This window comes from Lichenostomus cassidix, chromosome 1Aa (assembly GCF_008360975.1).
Source record: "Lichenostomus cassidix isolate B80296 chromosome 1Aa, HeHo_3.0, whole genome shotgun sequence".
Taxonomy (NCBI): domain Eukaryota; kingdom Metazoa; phylum Chordata; class Aves; order Passeriformes; family Meliphagidae; genus Lichenostomus; species Lichenostomus cassidix.
Window position 1 is genome coordinate 10087218 of NC_139480.1, and position 18092 is coordinate 10105309.

Genomic DNA, 18092 nt, shown 5'->3' on the forward strand with positions numbered 1-18092 from the left:
ATCACATTGTTCTAAAGACTATAAACAGACATTCCCTTAAAAACCTTTTTCCAGCCAGATAGTATCTTCCTCAATCACTGTCTTTCTTGAGCCATCCCTTTGTTCAACACTCAGTTCCTCTGCTAATCCCTGCCTCCTCCAGTTTCAGATGGAATTTCCTTTCCATCAAATCCCTTACCAAAGTAGACAAAAACAAAAGCTGCAACATTTCTTTTGGCTTGGAAAAGAATTTCCTTATCAAAGAAGTTACCTTTTCAAAGCTCTCTAAGAAGATTTGCCTTTGGGAAACATATGTTGAAATTTACATCATTTATTATTTTCTTATGTCTTTAATTATGCCCCTCATCTACAGCTCATTCTCATATCTGCATGCAATTGAGAAATATATCTAAATTGGTCTTTTTTTGTCTCTCATGACTCCCACTAGACGTCCTAATTTCTATATGACTTTTTCATGAAATAGTTCTTGGTACTGGATTCTGTGATGTCACAGGGAATGAGTTTATTCTGGCTTCCCATTTTGAGAACATTTTACCTGTTTAGATTTTGTTGCTACACAAGAGTTGTTTTCATTCTCACATTCTCATTTTCATTTGCCTTTGATTCTCTACACAAACACAATTATTCTCCCTGAAATCTGACATTAAGTACTCATTTATCTTCGCACCTGTAACTGGGTTATGCTAATATTCAAAATGAGTGTGCAGCACAGTTCTTCACCCTTTCTTCTTCAATCTCTGCATAGCAGAAAAATTGAATTAGTTTTAAATTACTATAGCAATATGGAAATTCAATGAAGTACAGGATGATCTCTGATTAGTGATGGTTATGAATGATGAGACATTTTTTATTCTCATTTTTTCTTCTGTGTTAATTCCACTAATTACAATTCTTCTTTGTCACACATAACCATTCAGCCTTTGCATCAACTTCAGACGTCCTGTCTCCTAACTCTTCCTGAGTTCTGACAGATTTATTCCTGTCTGAAAGATTTTATCTATTACTATTAAACCCTTTTATTCATAGACTCTGTCTCTACTATTTCCATCTCCTCTTCCCCAGTTATCCTGACCTGTCTCCCTGTGATCTGAATCAATCTTAGGAAGGGTAATTTCTGATGCTCTGTAGATACATTTCACATTGTTCTTGTCTTCAGCTCTACATAAATTATAAAGCATTTTCTCTGCATCTCATTTCCTTTTGTTTTCCAACATGTTCTTTCCATTTTTGCTGCCCAATATATTCTCTCCTTAAATGTTAGTTTATTTTTAATGGTTATTAATTTTTCTCTACAAATCCATAGCTTTTCTTTCAGATCATGTCCTAACATTAGCTGAAAGATCTCAACTATTTTTTTTGTTATAGTACTACTAGTGAAATCATGTTAACATGAACTTCAATACAGACAAGTTGCCTTAGAGTGTGTCTGAAATCACTGCTATGTTAAAGGGTCCTGCACTAGAATCTGTGCTTTCATACCTGATTTCAGCAACTATCTGAACAGTGAAACCTCTATGGATAAGCTTATCTTGATTACCACTGGACCAAAAATAAGTTTCTGCTTTCTAAAGTGCTCATAAATATCACTTGTCAATTACAATATTAAGTCAAATGATGTGAGATTTAAATTGAAAAAGAATATTATTCATGATTGACAAACTAACCTACAGACTTCTCAAAACAAAATGTAATTCACCTAGTTCTCAAAATCTAGTTTCTGTACCTAGAATAAGTACAGAAATCAGCAGTATTACTGGAGGTACCAAAGCTTTATCTCCACTCTCCAAGACATATACGAGACACTTGAACTTGAGGCACTCATAGACAAGGTGAATAAACTGTTCAGGTAACAATTAAATTTTCTTCCCTCATTGAACAATGAAGAGAAAACAAACTTTTGAATAGCATTGAATCAGTACTTCCTATTCATTAGCATAACCCGAAACACCTAATTTTCCATGGTCCAGATGAATGTCCTTATCACAAGTCTATGTCTATAGACATAGAGAAAATACTCTGTCTCTGGGAATATTAAATTATTTACTAAATATGGGGCAACACCACCAACACAAACTACAGTAAACTTGCCCAATAAAAGTCCTAAATCATATGGTGATTCAAGTCCTCATTCTGAAATATGCCAGACATGTTTCCTCGTAAGTCCTTGCTCACTTAACCCCTGTCTATCCCTTCTCCTCAACATGCCTCTCCTTCCCTTCCTTTCTTATATTACTGTGGTACTTGCTTTGATAGAAATTAGTGCTTGGCTGATGGAAAAAATTTCATGGGGAAAAAAAAAAAATTTCATTATGACTCCTTGGGAAGGGTCAGTTTTAAATAATTTGTATTTTCTGTCAAAACTGTTTTGGTGGAAAATCTCCAGTCGGATATAGTATGAATAGCTGCAGAGAACTATTGCCAAGGAAATTTAATTACATGATTTAGGACCAGCAAACTTGGGGTATTGGGTGTTTGCTGACTTCAGACAATTCTCTGAATAAATGTTCATAATAATTTACAAATAATCAAGTAAATTATTTAAGTGAATATAATTTTTTAAAAAATAAGGCTGTATTGTGAAGCACTCAGATTAGGAAAGATTGCAACTACAATTGTTCTTCTTAGTTTATTCTGGTGTCCTTTATGTATTCATTACAATGCTGGCTTTAATTATGTAATCTTATGTTATTTATTCCATGGAGAGAATGGGGAGTTCTCACTTGCCAGCAGCTAATCAACATTGTGTATACAGTGTGCAGTGTATACTGTGTCACCCAAGTCATGTTTACTGCCCCAAATGTAGGAGTTGCAATAGATTATTAAAATCAGCATGTGCTTTGTCATGACATTCCTCACTGTGACATCCAAGTCCTTTGCATTTGTTTACTAATTTTCACGTCTTTGATGGGATGGGTGGCTATGAGAAATGGGAGAAGGTCATAAAACTTGAAACTGATGCACACAGTAAATCAAATGGATCTTTTAATTTGAGGCATCTATTAGCTTGTTTTTTTAAGTATTAACCGTGACACAGTACTAACAGTGTTCAAAACACACTAAGTGCATCTGCAAATTTCATACCAGAATAGAGGGATGAACACAGACATAAATATAAAAAACATGGCTATTGATAGACAAGACAAATCTCACTGAAGCAGGATTAAAATACTGATGTGGTCAAGGAAAATGCAGACAAGGGGTTCTCAAGGCAAAGTTCAACAGGACTTTTTTTTCCCACAGTTAACCTTTGTCATTCAATACTCATCTTACATATCTGTGGGAATGTTGGGATGCAACATCTGTACAGATCTCTGGCTGATTTTGTGCTGTGACTGAGGCATGACAACTCTGGAAGACTTAAGTAGGAGATTACACGTAAGTTTTTGTCATACTGATGTTTCAAGGGAAATACAAATACTGGAGTTACCTTATTTGGTATTTCCTTATTTTGGAGCCCTAATTCTAGTCAGTGGGACAGAACACAAAGTATTCATATTGCTAATGAATGAGCTGGAAGATGGAAAACTAGTGGAAAAATTTCACAATAATTGGAGATTACCGGTGAAATCCTTCAAAGATCTGTGGGAAAAGCTGATGTTAATATAAATGATTTAGAATGGAGGACAAATGGCAAGCTGACAAAATTGTGTATGTTTGGGCACTTAAAGCAAAAGCTGATTTTAAAGTTTTGCAGAAAATACTTGCAAACCTGGGTGTCTGGGGAGAGAATATGAGTAAAAGTGCATAAAAAATCAGTCCTAACTTTATTTGTGTCAAGAGTAGCTCTGATCTACCTGTTATGATGTTGAAATGAGATAATGAATTGGATAGGACAGATCTTATGGTTAACAGAGGAAAATCAAAGCAAAGAGCATTTTTTTATACCTCTGTAAAGGTCTCTGATGCATCAACATCACCTCTGTGTGAAAAAATGAAGATGTAGTGAAACTGGGAAAAGTCGAAAAAGTAGAGAAATGTTTCTGGATTAGGATGATGGAAGAGAAACCCATCAAAAACAAAATCAAAAGCAGACTATATAAAAGAACCCTATATCCTTACAGGGAGATGGCTGGAGGAGGTGTGATGGAAGTATGGTAGAAATATATAAAACTATGGATGGAAGGAATGCAGAACTGGAAACATCTATTCATTGTCTCTTCAAGGATGAAAAGTTCTCAGATGAAGCTGGGCTGGGCAGAGGATTTTTAGGTTCAAAATTTACTAGAGAAATATTTAGCCATGTGGCATAAATTTACATACTTCTATTTGCTGCAGAACTCTGAATGTGAAAAGCTTGTACAGCTACAATTTGCATAAGTTCATGGGGGAGAAATCCCTTGAAAGCTACACCAGAGTTGAGAGTCATCACTTTCGGCACAGAAGGTCCCCAAAGTTTATTAGAGAGTGCTGGATGGGAGTGTCATACACACTTCCTTTATTGCACTCTCTCATGCCTATGACCTACTTTGAGTGGCAGCATACTGGGAGAGAGAAAGAGTGGAAATATTGTATTTCTTTTGTTCCTGGTGTGCTTTTCTGTGTGAGTTTAGGTATATATAGAATAGAGAACAAAAAGACACATAAATATTTTATATTTCTTACATATAAGAAATGTTTAAAGTTAGGTTTTGGTTTTGTTTTTTAAGTCTTTAGGTATTAAAAATAAAATCAGTTTATTATTCTAGGTATATTTTGTAGCTGAAGCTGGCATCATTGTTCACATTAAGAGTTTCTAGACCAAACTAATTACTACTTTCCACCTGTCAAACAAGGCATTCTGTGTAGAGATATACATACTGCTGCAAGTACATTATTTATATGGGATCTTTTCCCTTTCAGCTGTATTTAGGTTTCGACATAATTTGGACTTCTCAGCTGTCTTTTTGCTCCTAAACTTGTACGACTGCTGGCCCTCCTTCTACTTGACCTGTACTCTCATGTACTCTAGGAGAGTATTCACAAATCTTAGAATAGCCAAGAAGCTGGAAGTAGCTCCCCAACATGACCCCTAAGATGAGCATCTGTGCCATATTCTGCTGCCTATGGAAGATATAAGATTTGGACTGGATATCTGAGTATATGTTTTTGCAAACAAATTCAGTGTTCCATTATGATTATCCCAGCATGTGTGAAAAAAAAATGAAATTAACCATCCTTGAATCTTTTTCTTTGTAAAAGAAAACCCAAACAGCTAAAACAACTTTGGGACAAGAAAACCCATAGATAGGATCCTTAGTGAGTGAAGGTTAATGGATATACTCTGCAGTAAGATTATCTCCAGTTCTAGCAGCTGACAAACTGACCACTTCTATTTAAAGGAATGACTTCCAGTGTTATAATAGAAATCTAATTTAATGAGACTGAGTCTGTTTCCCTGCATCTGATTCCAGAGTCCAATAGGGAGATGAGATACTATTCTCCAGATGCTATTAGAGAAGGCAAGAAGTAACTAGGCTAGAAGTAAATGAATCATGAACTCTAATTTTTTATACTCACATCAGCAGGATCCTACCCAAGTGGAAGTTGGGATTTCCTGTCTTTAAGAGGTCCCCTTAAATATAGTCCTGAGCTGCTACAGTGAGATAGTTATTGCATAGTGTTTTGGAAAGGAATTATTCTTTTACATAAAGTGATATCTTCAACATGTAGAGACATTAAAACACATACAGATTTTGAGTTACCTAAAATCTTCCATGAAGTTCAAAGTATAAATCCTACTTAAGGAAAAACTTTCTGTTCTCATCTGTCTTCAGGGCTGAAGAGCTTGTGTCTCTGCAAAGGCACAAACTACAAAGGTTCATGATAGTATAATTAAAGAGAAAAGAGGTCTTCTAACCACTGGGAATTTTAATTTTGATCTATATGAATATGGTGACTTGCAAATCTTTCCTCCAAAATTCTTTTAACTCCCCTCCCCATAAAAATTGTATATATTTTGCTTGTATGTTTTAATATTATTTTAATTTTCAATTCACCTTTTTTTTATAAAAAGCAAAGAAAAAAGAAACAGTAAAGTCAATTTATAGTGTCAAAATTTTAAGATAATAGGCATATTTGATTACCTAATACTGCAATTTTTAGGCACGTAAATGTACAGTATTTGGAAATGTACACTGCTATACAGTTGCTCAATGTTCCAGGACTTCTGCACCAGTGACATAGTTTAACTGATCAGATTTAAAGGCAGATTTAGCTGTCATTTGTAGTGCCTATGCCAGAAGATAATTCCTGTGTGTTACAGGCAGTAAATACACTTCCTTCTGCTGTAATCTTGTTGGCCAGCGAGTGCAGAATCCCCACTCCAGCAGAACTCTGGCTCCGCACTAAGCTGAGCTGTGCTGCAGGCCTGGGGCCATCACACGTGCTTTGTTTGGACTTGGATTGCCTTTCTGCAGCTTGTTTGGCTTTAACAGCAACTGATTAATGACAAGGTGGCTGTTACTTAATTTTAGTTTGTTTAGCATTTATGGTTGTTTGGTGAAATGCCTGTGGTTTTGTTACAGAAGAGTGAGCTACTGTAGTGTAACTGTGATGAAGCTTAAAGGACAAAGCTGGGATGACAGCAGAGGCCTTAGGGCAGAAGATTATGGCACAGTGTGATTCCAGTGGTCCCAGGGCTAGGAATAACTCACTAGTTATCAGTTAATGAAAATATCAAATCTCAGCATCTTGGGAGGGGAAAAAAAGAAAAAGGAACAAGGACCCAATGCCAAGTGACTAAAGAGCAGAGTGTAAAGGACATAAGAAAACATAAAAATGGCATCAAGAGGACAGGAAGCAACCATCAATATTGTGTACTCCTGTAAAAGAAAAAGAATTAACCCCCATCATTAGAACCATGGTCCTACAGCAAAGTTATCAAGGAAAGCATGAATATTCATAATTATCTCTAGGCTGAACTGTTGACCCTAGGCTGCAGAGAAGAGTGCAAAGGTGAGGCTAAAAACTGAGATAATAAAAGTTTGGTGGTAGAAGGTTTACTTAAATAACAACTCTTGAAATATTGCATTTTTAACAAGAATATTTAGATTGCTTGATTTCTATGTAGATTGTATTGACATCACTGTATCTGGACTCATAGCAGTACATGTTTGCTTCATCTTGGTTATGCTGCCAAAGCTTTCAATGCAGCCAACAGTAAATTAAAGGCTTCACATAGAAAGTCCCCTTTTAGCCATAACATGGTCTTGAGTATAACACTGCTGAGATATAGGATATTAACAGTTGGTTTTATACTGCTAGTCCCTGGCTTCTGGAAAGCCAGCTGGGAGCTCATGCAGCTGTTGCAATTCAGAATAGCTTTCATTTCCTGTGAACTGTTTATCAGACCAGACCAATACTGGTCATGGACAAATCCTGTAATCACCACACCAGGAATGATTTTGGAGCCACCTGATTGCCTCATACTGCAGACTAAGCTTCAGGCTAACCAGTCTTTTAAAACATACAAGCTGAGACACAGCATCTCTAAAGCAGGTTTTGATTAAGAATGCCTTCTTTGCTTTCCTCCCTTTTTCAAATTGCAAGCTCTAAATGAGAAAAGAGTGGTTGAAATGTTCATAACCACCCGAAATGAGAAGAACAGAAAGAAAACTTTGATGTTTAAATAAGTCCTACTGAGCCAGGTACATCAAGCAAACCTTTAAGTTTTTAATGATCCCTGCTCACCAGCTCCTGTGAGACAAATGCAATTACTCCCACTATACAGTCAAAGTGAGATACCCATATACCCATGGGCAGCAGGAAACTCAGCTACAGAGTTAAGATACTTTCAAGGTGATTGTGCCTGCTGTTATTTTCACTACCCAAATAGTTTCCAGTTATCCTGTATTGACTTCTGGTTTACAATACACAAGATATTTACTATGTGAGGCATAAAATATACATAACTGATGTATATAAACCAAAAAAGAAGGTTAGGAAGACCATGTTTCATCCTAGGTACTTCAGTTAAATTCTTCAAGTTAGGTGGGGTGGGGTGGCTTCATGATAAAATGGGGATGACAGTATTGGTCATAAATGTTATTTGCACAGTCATCGTAAAATTTCCTTGTTTTAAACAATGACTTGGCATACCACGTTTTCTTCCTACCACTCCATCCAAATTTTGGTATGTATCCCCAAACACCAGCTCTTCCTCATTCTTCCTATGCTATCACAAATATTTTTGTTTGCATTATAGAAATGCATGATTAGACATGAATATTTTACATCTTAAATGTAAATCTTAAATGTAAAATATGTATGTGTAATCATGCATACAGGAACCTACTGTCAAAACAGTATTATACCTTCTTTATAACAAATTGTACTGAATAAATACATGTGATACAGAAATACAGGCATTTCAAGAGGTGCTATAACAGTAATAGGGCACAAATAATCACAATTAACACTACAGCCCTGCTCTGTCAGCATCGTGGTCATTTTCTTTAAAGCAACAGCAGTTAAATTACAGTCTATGGACTTCTGTGGGAGAGTGGCTTTCCAAAGAACTTTCCATTAGAGAACTGTTTTTAAAAGGAGCAATAATGACTTCATTGGACTTTAAAAATTGTTATTGCCCATGGTATTTGATATACATCTTACAGTGGCTTAAATTGCTCTAAAGGTGTTCTCTTACTTAAACACTGATTTTTGTTGGCAATCTTATGAGATTATTGACTTCAGTGTCTTATATATTTTGACTTCATAATAAATGCTCTTAAGAGCTATATAGGCTCCCACATAAATGCAATACTTATGACCCTAACCTTGCAGTGCAGGGAAATTTGCCTATTGACTTGAATGAGATCATATTAGTCACAAAGTTCACAAGGAAGAATATATTCAGGGTGGGGATGTATGAGTTTATTCAAATGCATCTAAAATCAATATATCTGAATTTTCCCTGCATCTTACAGGAATAAAAACGGAAAACAACATAACTGCAGAGCCAAAAAAAAAAAAAGCACCAGAAGTGATAATTTGTGAAAATTACTCCTACTACTACCAGGATCTTAATGGGCTAAGTAGCCTTCCCTCTAAAAAGAAAAATCCTGCCATTGGTGAAATTTGTCTTTACTTGTCGTAATAAAAAGTAATGACGTAAAAATAAAGAAACTGAGGCTCCACACTGAATAGCAAAAATCAAATTCTTTGACAGCAGACTTAAGGTTTGCACTATGTTGCACTAAGCGCCTTGCTTTTTAAAGTGTTTTAGGAGAAACTGGCAATAGGAAATTAGCTTGAGTTAGGAAAGAGCAGATTACAGCTGCCTTGGTCCACACCCTTCTTGCACGAGGGAAAAACAAATGTCAGAAAGGGTTTCCAACCTATAAGCTGCCTCTTTCTGATAAAGAAAATAGAGTGGAATGTGGTTATAAGTGTTTGCAAGTGTAGTCTGTCCATTTCCCTTTTGAGATAACTTCCTCTTGCTATGGTAAAATGATTGTGTGAGTCTTCTGCATAAGCAAGAAGAGTATTAATAGTGCAAGCTTGAGGAATTAATACAAACAAATTATTTTTAAATCTAATAAGGACTTCCAGCAGCCATTCTTTGGGATAGTTCCATTTTGAGACTACATACTTGGTGTGAGGAGCACAACAAAATTCACTATGTTGGAAAAAAACAAGGTGAACTGATTTGTTTTGTAGTGGTTCACACAAGAGAAATTCTGCTTCTTTATAGGAAAATAATTATTGCCTTCCCTGCAACAAAAGAAAACAAACTAGTAAATGAAGGTTTCTCTGAATCTCAAAGGCATACATCCAAGATGTCCTTTTATCTTCAGTAACATTTGAGGCCATTTTTATTTTATTGATAAAAACAGTGAATACACAGCAAAATGACTGCATGTATGTGTAGGGTTACATTTCCTAGACTGAGTGTCATCTCTCAGAAGAAGAAAAACATGAAATTATTGTTACAGTTTTAGTAATTCTTCATCCATCCTTATTATCCACCAGAATACTTATTTGTTCGTTCCATTTTTAATGCACTTTTTCCTTTTTTCCCCCCCAAAGATGACGTTACTGAAACACAACTCTTGGTAGGACAATCTGGAGATAAGCAAAATAAGTTGCAGAAACCACTGATTTGGAAAATGGAAAAGTAGGCAAGGATTACCTTGAATATTCAGACTATTCTGCAAAAATTCAAACCAAAATCAGGCCTTAGACTCGCTGCACCTCCACATGAATCTGTGTACTCTGAATATTGAAAGTTTACTGGAACTGGTATTAGTAGTTTATACACACTGTACAGTTCCTAAACTTCTGCTGCCTAATCAGCCCAGCCAGTGGTTGATCTGTTGAACATATATAATCTAGGTCTGTTTGATTTAGATTTGTAATATGTTTTGCTTGCAATGGATTGTAAGAATATAAAATAAGAGGGGTATGTAAAATGACCTCTGTAATGCTACTTTGTTATATTATCCTTTGAACACAGTGAAAGGTCACCCAGGAACAAGATGGAAAAGGGGCCCACACTGCACTGAGGGTGTGATTGATGTATCACGTTTAGAATGTAATCTGAAGTACAAGAGATTTAATTTAGTCCATGACACACAGCCTGAAGTTTGTTTTCCGTTTGGTCTGAAATAATGAAAATAAAGTTTCTGTTTGCAGCTGCCATTGATTACTGTAATCCACGATGAAATTAAAAGACACAGTGGATCAAATCAAGGTATTGGGAGGATGGCTCATTTACAGTGCAGAAGTGCAGGCTAGCATATGCATGAGAAATATGTTAGCTATGCTAACTTTTCCCCCCATGCTGCTAGAAAGGAGAAGTTATGATTAATAGTTTAAATACCAGCAGTTAGGCCTGCTCACCATGCTATCTTATCTCACTGTCTGAAATGGCATGTGGTGTTAATGTGTTAAATATGATATCTTATTTTTCTTGTGACCTGTTTTTTAAGAAGTGACATATGTATGCACACACATATGAAGTGTAGGCACTCTGCTAGTTTCTCATACAAATGAGAATAATACCTCATGTGGGTGAGGCTCTTTTCTTCCAGAACAAAGCTGGGATTGTATGCACACTATAATTTTTCTTGCTCCTCTGGATATTTTTCCTTTAGAAGATCTCCATCTGTCTATCATTATAATAAGTTTGGTCTATGAAATACACTCTAAATCATAAGGCTTTTTGGAGTTGGAAGGAATAGGGAAGGCTTAAACAAGTTCACTCTCTGCTCTGTCCTGTGAAATGGAAGCAGGATTTCAGGTATTGGGTTAACAGGAAGAGACACAGGATTAAATGTACTTCTAATCTGTTGAAACACTGTGTGTATTTAAAGGTATTGTATATAAAGATCAAAGCCCATAATTGCTAGCCTTTAGTGAGCCAAAACTGCCACTGAATCCTCTTTCTGTAGAGACAGAAATCCTATTTCTTTGTCAGGTCTTAAATGTTGGGCCTGGAATATTATTTGTTTCTGTTCATTAAGAAATATTCTAAGAAGCTTCTTCTCCACAACTAGCTTTGTGATAAAGATGTGTTGTTTGTGAGAAGTCTCAGGAACTAGAAACACAGATTTTTAGGGACATGTAAACTTAGCCTAGAGTTCTTGGTGTAGTCCCTGCTGTGTGATGATCCTGACACTGAGGTTTGTGAGTTCACTGTGCTACAGTATCACACATTTATTTAAAATAATTTAATTGTCCTGATACTTTCTGCTTTAAGTATTAATTGGTTAGTTCACATATAGTTTCCTGAAAAAATATTTTAACAAAATATGTGTTGTTAGAGAATACCTGGTGAGGTTGTGGGGTTATTTTTGGGGTGGAGGGGTGGTGCCATTTGATGAACAAATTTGCTTGGAGTCTCCTATCTTATTCACACCAAAAATGGAAGAACAGAATTAATATTCTGCCTGACTTTCCTGGGAACAACCAAATACACGAGTTTGGCATGAACTTGTACTTCCATTAGAAGTCTGGTTCATCTAGCATAACATTTTTCCTCCGCAGAACTACAGAGACTTTTCTCACTTCTCTTGGTGCCCAGAAAATGCTGCTGGTCAAACATTGCTGCTCAAATGCTCAATAATCCAGTCATTCTCCCAGATCACAATCTATATTAAAATTTGTAATTCCAGGTTGGAAATGAGTCCCAGAAAACTATTATCTTAGCTTTCCTTGTGTTCATCAGACCCTTTGGGGCATTTGTGCATGATCAATTCTTCAGTATTGATAGAAATACTGACAAGATATTAAATACCAGTTAAATGGACTGCTCAAAGACATGGCAGTGGTGACTAAGTATTGATGTGTGTGCCCCAGAACTGCTACTGCAAGACACATCCTTCAACACCTTCGTCAACAACCTGGAAAATACTAAACCAACCTAAACTAAAGTTCCAGTTTCCCTATTGGAAAGTATTAACATGTTGTGTGGAGTCCAGGTGAATGCACAAACGACAAAAGAATAAACAAATCACAAGTTATGTGATTTGTATGCTGAACTCCATTAAAAGGAGTGTGGCAAGGAGATAGAAAGTACTTCTTTTGGTCATGATGCAGCTGCTGCTGGAATATGGTGCCTGGTCTGGGACCCTCTTATTCCAAAAGGATGTCCAGAAACTGGAGAGGTTTCAGTGTGGGGCTACAAAGATGTTGAGCACAAACTGCACATGACCTGCAAGGTGAGGCTGAGGGAAATCTGCTTCTATACTCCAGTGTGGAGGAAACAAAATAGCCATTTAATGTACAGCTTTGCAGACTGTTAGAAAGATTATGGGACAAAATTTTCTCACTACTATCAAAGCCTAAAACAGGGCCCACAGACTGCAACTTGGAAGATTCAGACTGGACATCAGGAATTTTTTACTGGGAACAAATCACCCAAGGAGGCTGGGAACTCTTGGAGATTTTCAAGACATGACTATTTGCAAAGGCATAGCTGACCTGCTTTAGCTTTGTTCATGACAGTCCCTCTTGAAATTCAGGTCTCCAATATTTCTATGATTTTTTAGTTTATTTTCAAGACATAGTTTGTCTTGTGCAATCCCATAAACACAGGGATGACCATGCTCAAAGAATTCACCCCAAAACATGATTGGAAGAAAAGGTGGCTCATAGAGTATCATATTGCTAATCAAAATTATCTAGGTGTCAAACACTTCTTGATCAGCTTTTAGTTTGACAGGTTTATTGAAGCCCATTTTTACAGATGTAATTCCTATGATTGGTCCTAACAAATCAAGACAAGCCATAGGAATTTTGGCTTGCAGAATTCAGTGAAATATGCAAAGATTTAATCTGTCCTAATGCAGCCTCACCTGACAAGCCTCTTAGGGCATTTTTCTGGGAGGCAGGAGTGAAATCAGCTCTGAACAAACTTTTAAATTCAGTCTGTTACGGTTTAGCACATCTTGCCTTCACAGATACAATTTTTGTGAGCCAAAATGCAAAAACAGAGGTGTGGTGATTACAAGAATGTCTCTCCAAGGAATTATAAAGCATAAAGTACAGCCAGAAAACATTCATCATATAATTATCTCAGTGCATTAGTTTCCATATTACTTTATAAAATGTGTTTTAAGAAAAAATGACGTACAATTATTTTATTTCTTTTTATTTCAGAGGTGACTCAGTGCTCAGCTGAGAATGTTAAAGCAATAAATTCCTAGCTTCTGCCAAAGACCAGTGTTCTCTTTCAAAGATCACCAGCAAATGAAGCTTTGTCTTCATGTGAATACTCGCAACATTGGAGTCATTATTCCAATTATTAGAAGCTTAAAAATATTTTTGGATGGTTTCCTGTAAATTTCACACTCCACTTAGCCAAAGATTCTGCTCTGAACTTTTCCATTTTCTTTTAATTTTATTTTTGTCAAGAATTATCTGGAAAAAAAAGTGGTTTTTTTTTAAATTAAAAAAACCCAAATAAAATGTAAGAAGTTTTCCTTATGAAAAAAACACCACATATTGACTGCTCATATACTTTTCAGAGCCCTGATTATAAATATCAGTGGGCCGTAAATGTTAAAGGTTAATGCTGTAATTGATTGCTGTGGCTGAAAGGTGTTTAACTTTAGGAATTACTAGGGAAAAATTTATGTCTGCTGAGGTCAGATGAAAAGATCATAATGGTCCTGTCTTGTCTATAATCCTTGACTGAATCAATAGCATAAACACCATACAAAAAAACCTAAAGGACAGAAAAACCCATTCTGAGTTAGATGTAAATGTTAATGTACACTAATTAGATACTGAGGAAAAGATTTTAAAAAATTTATAAATATAAGTATTTTATAATAAGTCATAGAATAAGATCTATAATAAAGAATTGGATTTAACATGTTTGACATACAGATCAGTTTGACTTACAATGTGCTACTTTATAAGCCACATCTTCTTCCAATCTGGACTGTTTTGGGATGACTTTTTTGATTATTAAAATATTAGTTTTGCTATCTGAATTCTTCGCTGACAACGCCATAATGCTTACTTCAGCTTATTTTAGAAGTCCTTCAGTTTATAAACATTAAAAATAGTGACTGGTGTTGTTTATCCGTATTTTATAATCAAGCATCCCTGAGAGAGGTTGTGCTTTCTCAAGGCAGAGCTGATCTGAAGCTCCTCTCTCACACTCTCCTACCCACACTGGGAGTGTCAAACATCCCATGACACATCACATGAGCATCCTATTATCTAATGGGAACATTTCCTTTCCACAGTTCCATTTTTTGGGGTGTATCTGTGTATGCACAAGCTGCCCCATGACAAGGACTTTATGATGTATATGGACATGAGGGTGATTTCAAAATTGTGTAGACATAAGGATACTAAACACGTTAATGACCACACCATGACTGACTGTCTCTGTGACAATTCTGTTAATATTGAGCCCAGGCATTCCTATAACCACTGAATCATTTAGGTTGGAAAAGACACCTAAGATCATAGAGTTTAATTTTTGATCAATCACAACCTTGTCAATTGGACCAGAGCCCTGTGTCATGTCCAGTTGTTTCTTGAACATCTCCAGGGATGGTGACTCCACCACTTCCCTGGGCAGCTCATTCCACATAAATATATAGTGATGTGACTTCGTATAGTAGCAAAATGTAATGCCAAACCAGGGAACTCAAAGAAGGGAGAGGAATTGAAGGTCATGTCCTAATTTTCCAAAGCAGTATTTTGGTACTCAGCAGTCAGTGCCTGACGGAGGATTTAAGATATTTGAATTGCAAAAGATAATAATATGGAAAAGTTTCAAAAATAAGGGGGAGAGTGAAAAAAGGGAGGATTGGAAATGTTACAGGAATAGATCTAAGGTAAATATTTTGGATAGAAGAATAAAGTACTTAACTCTTTCTATAACTAAAAGAATGAATAAGACTTTGTTTCATTTGTTAACTCCAAATGTGAATGCAATGATGTACACTGGAACAGAGAGTGTGGGAAAGGCTTTATGAACGTGGCAGCCATGATGATACCCTCTATGGTAGAATATTGGGGGTTTTTTGGCATATTGTATGTAAGTATATAATTACTCAGTGTGCGTCACTACTGCCACAACCCTTTCAGGAAGCACAACTTGATGTGGGAAAGCCACTTTGGGGCATCAGCTGCAGTCACTTCCAAAAGGAGTCACCCACAGGTACTGTCAGTATACCTGTAATTCTATTCTCTAGGATTTTTTTCTTTTTTTCTTTTTTTGGAACTTCCTACCTGCTCCTAAGTTTTCACTAACTTGGGTTTGCAGCTTTTAGAATGGGTCAGTGGAAATGCTTTCAATTAATTGCAGCTGCGTGATGTGCTGAAATCATATTTGAAGATGACAAAGAGGGACATGCAAGACACATGGTCACAATTACACCAAAAGCCTTCCTCAGAACTGTGGAAAAATTTCCTTCATTTCTCAATTTTCTATTAAACTGACAACATTCTTCCACTCTCAATAAGTGGAGTGCTGTTAGCTGGGGTCCAGTCACCCTTTCCAGTCACCCAAAACTGACTCCCTTGACAAGTATTCCTACACGTTAAAAGAGTGCTTGATTGAAGTGAAATATTTAATGCAGAGGGAGTTATTATTATGGGGTGTCTATTCTACATGTAGGAGTGACAGAATATGGAGTAAAAATAAAGCAATGTCCAAAACTAATAATTCTGTAATCCATCACAATGAAATATAAATTAAGAAAACCCTACAATTACTGTGTTTCAGGACTCAAGCCAGTCTGAGTTTGTACTTCAAGGGAGTTCAAACAGAAGCTTTTATTTGCTGGTGATAGATGTTAGCCCAACTAACTTTTGGACATGATACACAAGTATGGAATTTTCCCAAGGTGTTTTTTGGCTCAGTTTTTCTGTCTTTAGTGACATGTATGTCCCCTTTCTCCACTTTAGACAAACAAAAAAAGAAAGACAAAGTCATTCTTTTTATTGACTCCTTCATCTGTTTTTTTATTTCTCTCTCCTTGGCAAAAGAGTGAACCTCTTTATTTCTTTTCTTTAAGAGCCACAGGTTATTTCCCTTGTAACCTCAGAACCAGTGAACAATCAAGCTCACCCTCTAAAATCAGCTTTTCAATAGTGTAATTTACTTGCCTTTCAGTGGTGTAATTTACTTCCCTTCATTCCAGAATCTGGTTTGTAACAAGACAAGAAACTGTAGAAGAGAAATTACTGACTATGGCAGACACAAAATCACAGAAGCACAGAGGGTTGAGGTTGGAAGGACCTCTGGGGGTCATAAGGTTCAGTCCATCTGTTCAAGCAGGGCCAACTAGACCAGGTTGTCCAGAGCCATGTCCAGATGGCTTTTGAATATCAGTCCTATCTGGTTATAAATACATGTGCATTGCAGAGGGCTGAAGAAAAAACACTATTTATAACAGCCAGAAAGTAGGAAAAGGTAACCAGAAAGAATATCCTAGGAAATGGTTGGGACCCATTGGAAGTTTTGAGGGTTCCACATAAATGTGTGAAAAACTGTCTTAAGAGTTATAGAGTTAACACTGAAGAACTTATAGACTGGAGAAGATATTTCAGAGGTCAATGGATTTGTGTTGAATAAGAGGTGGTCTTCATTCAGAACTCATTTGCAATTTAGCCTTTCTTAAAGTCTGTACATAGATATGTTTGTATATACAGCTATAAAGGACTCAGATTTTCCTGTTTAATTTGAGTAGCAGGAAGTTTGACTGCAGTCAATAATCAACTCAAGGCAATGCTTCGCATTACTCACTATGAACAAAGTTACCATACAGTAGCTATGACAAATGTAAATAAAATGTGTTCCATGTTGTGAAGAGATTGTATGAGTGTGGATGTGAAATTACAAATGTATGTCACCTTCTCCTTCTGGGACAGCATTTGGCTAGAGCAACCAGGTTTTGAACACAATGTTCCATGAAGTCTTTCTGTTTCTCTAAACTAATAAATAGCAGATACTAGTTCAATTATTATTTTTGTTCTGTATTCTTCAGATTGAAGCACATGACCAGGAAAAGGGATATCTGAGAATTATATCCTTCTTGGTTTGAAGAAATTAAAAGAGAAATTTTTGGTTTCTCAAGGGAAGAAGTTCTCATAACCAGGGTAATGGCTTCCACGAGGATATTCAGCAGCTCTTTTGTTGAAAATGTTCTATGTCTATAATTTTTAGTGATTTGAGAGAAGGAAGAATGGTTTCCATCCCAATTCAAAAGGCTATTTTATTCAATCAGAATTTAATTAATTTCTAGGAACCAAGTATTTGGAGAATATAAATTTCAGCAGACAATAAGTTATGTCCTTCTTGCCAGCTATCTTTCTGAATCACAAGTACCTCTTTAACAGAAGGAATCACTTTTTGCAGGTTCCCCAGGGCATCTTGGAGGAAAAGAAAGGTCTAATAAGTGCTTTAGGCTGGACATGCCCTATTTAGGGTTCTCATTCAGTATATTTAGGTAGTCATCTGCTGAGCTGCAGCTTTCCCAATAAGATGCCTTTATGTGGAAATTAAATAGTCAAAGACACAAAAGATGTCTTGAGAGGTCTTAGGAACCTAGGTTGCACCATCTGAGATATTTTAACCACCTAAAATGATATCAACAAAGTGCCCCTGACGTGCCAAGGTGTCTAGTTTATTTGATAAGTCTAAAGAG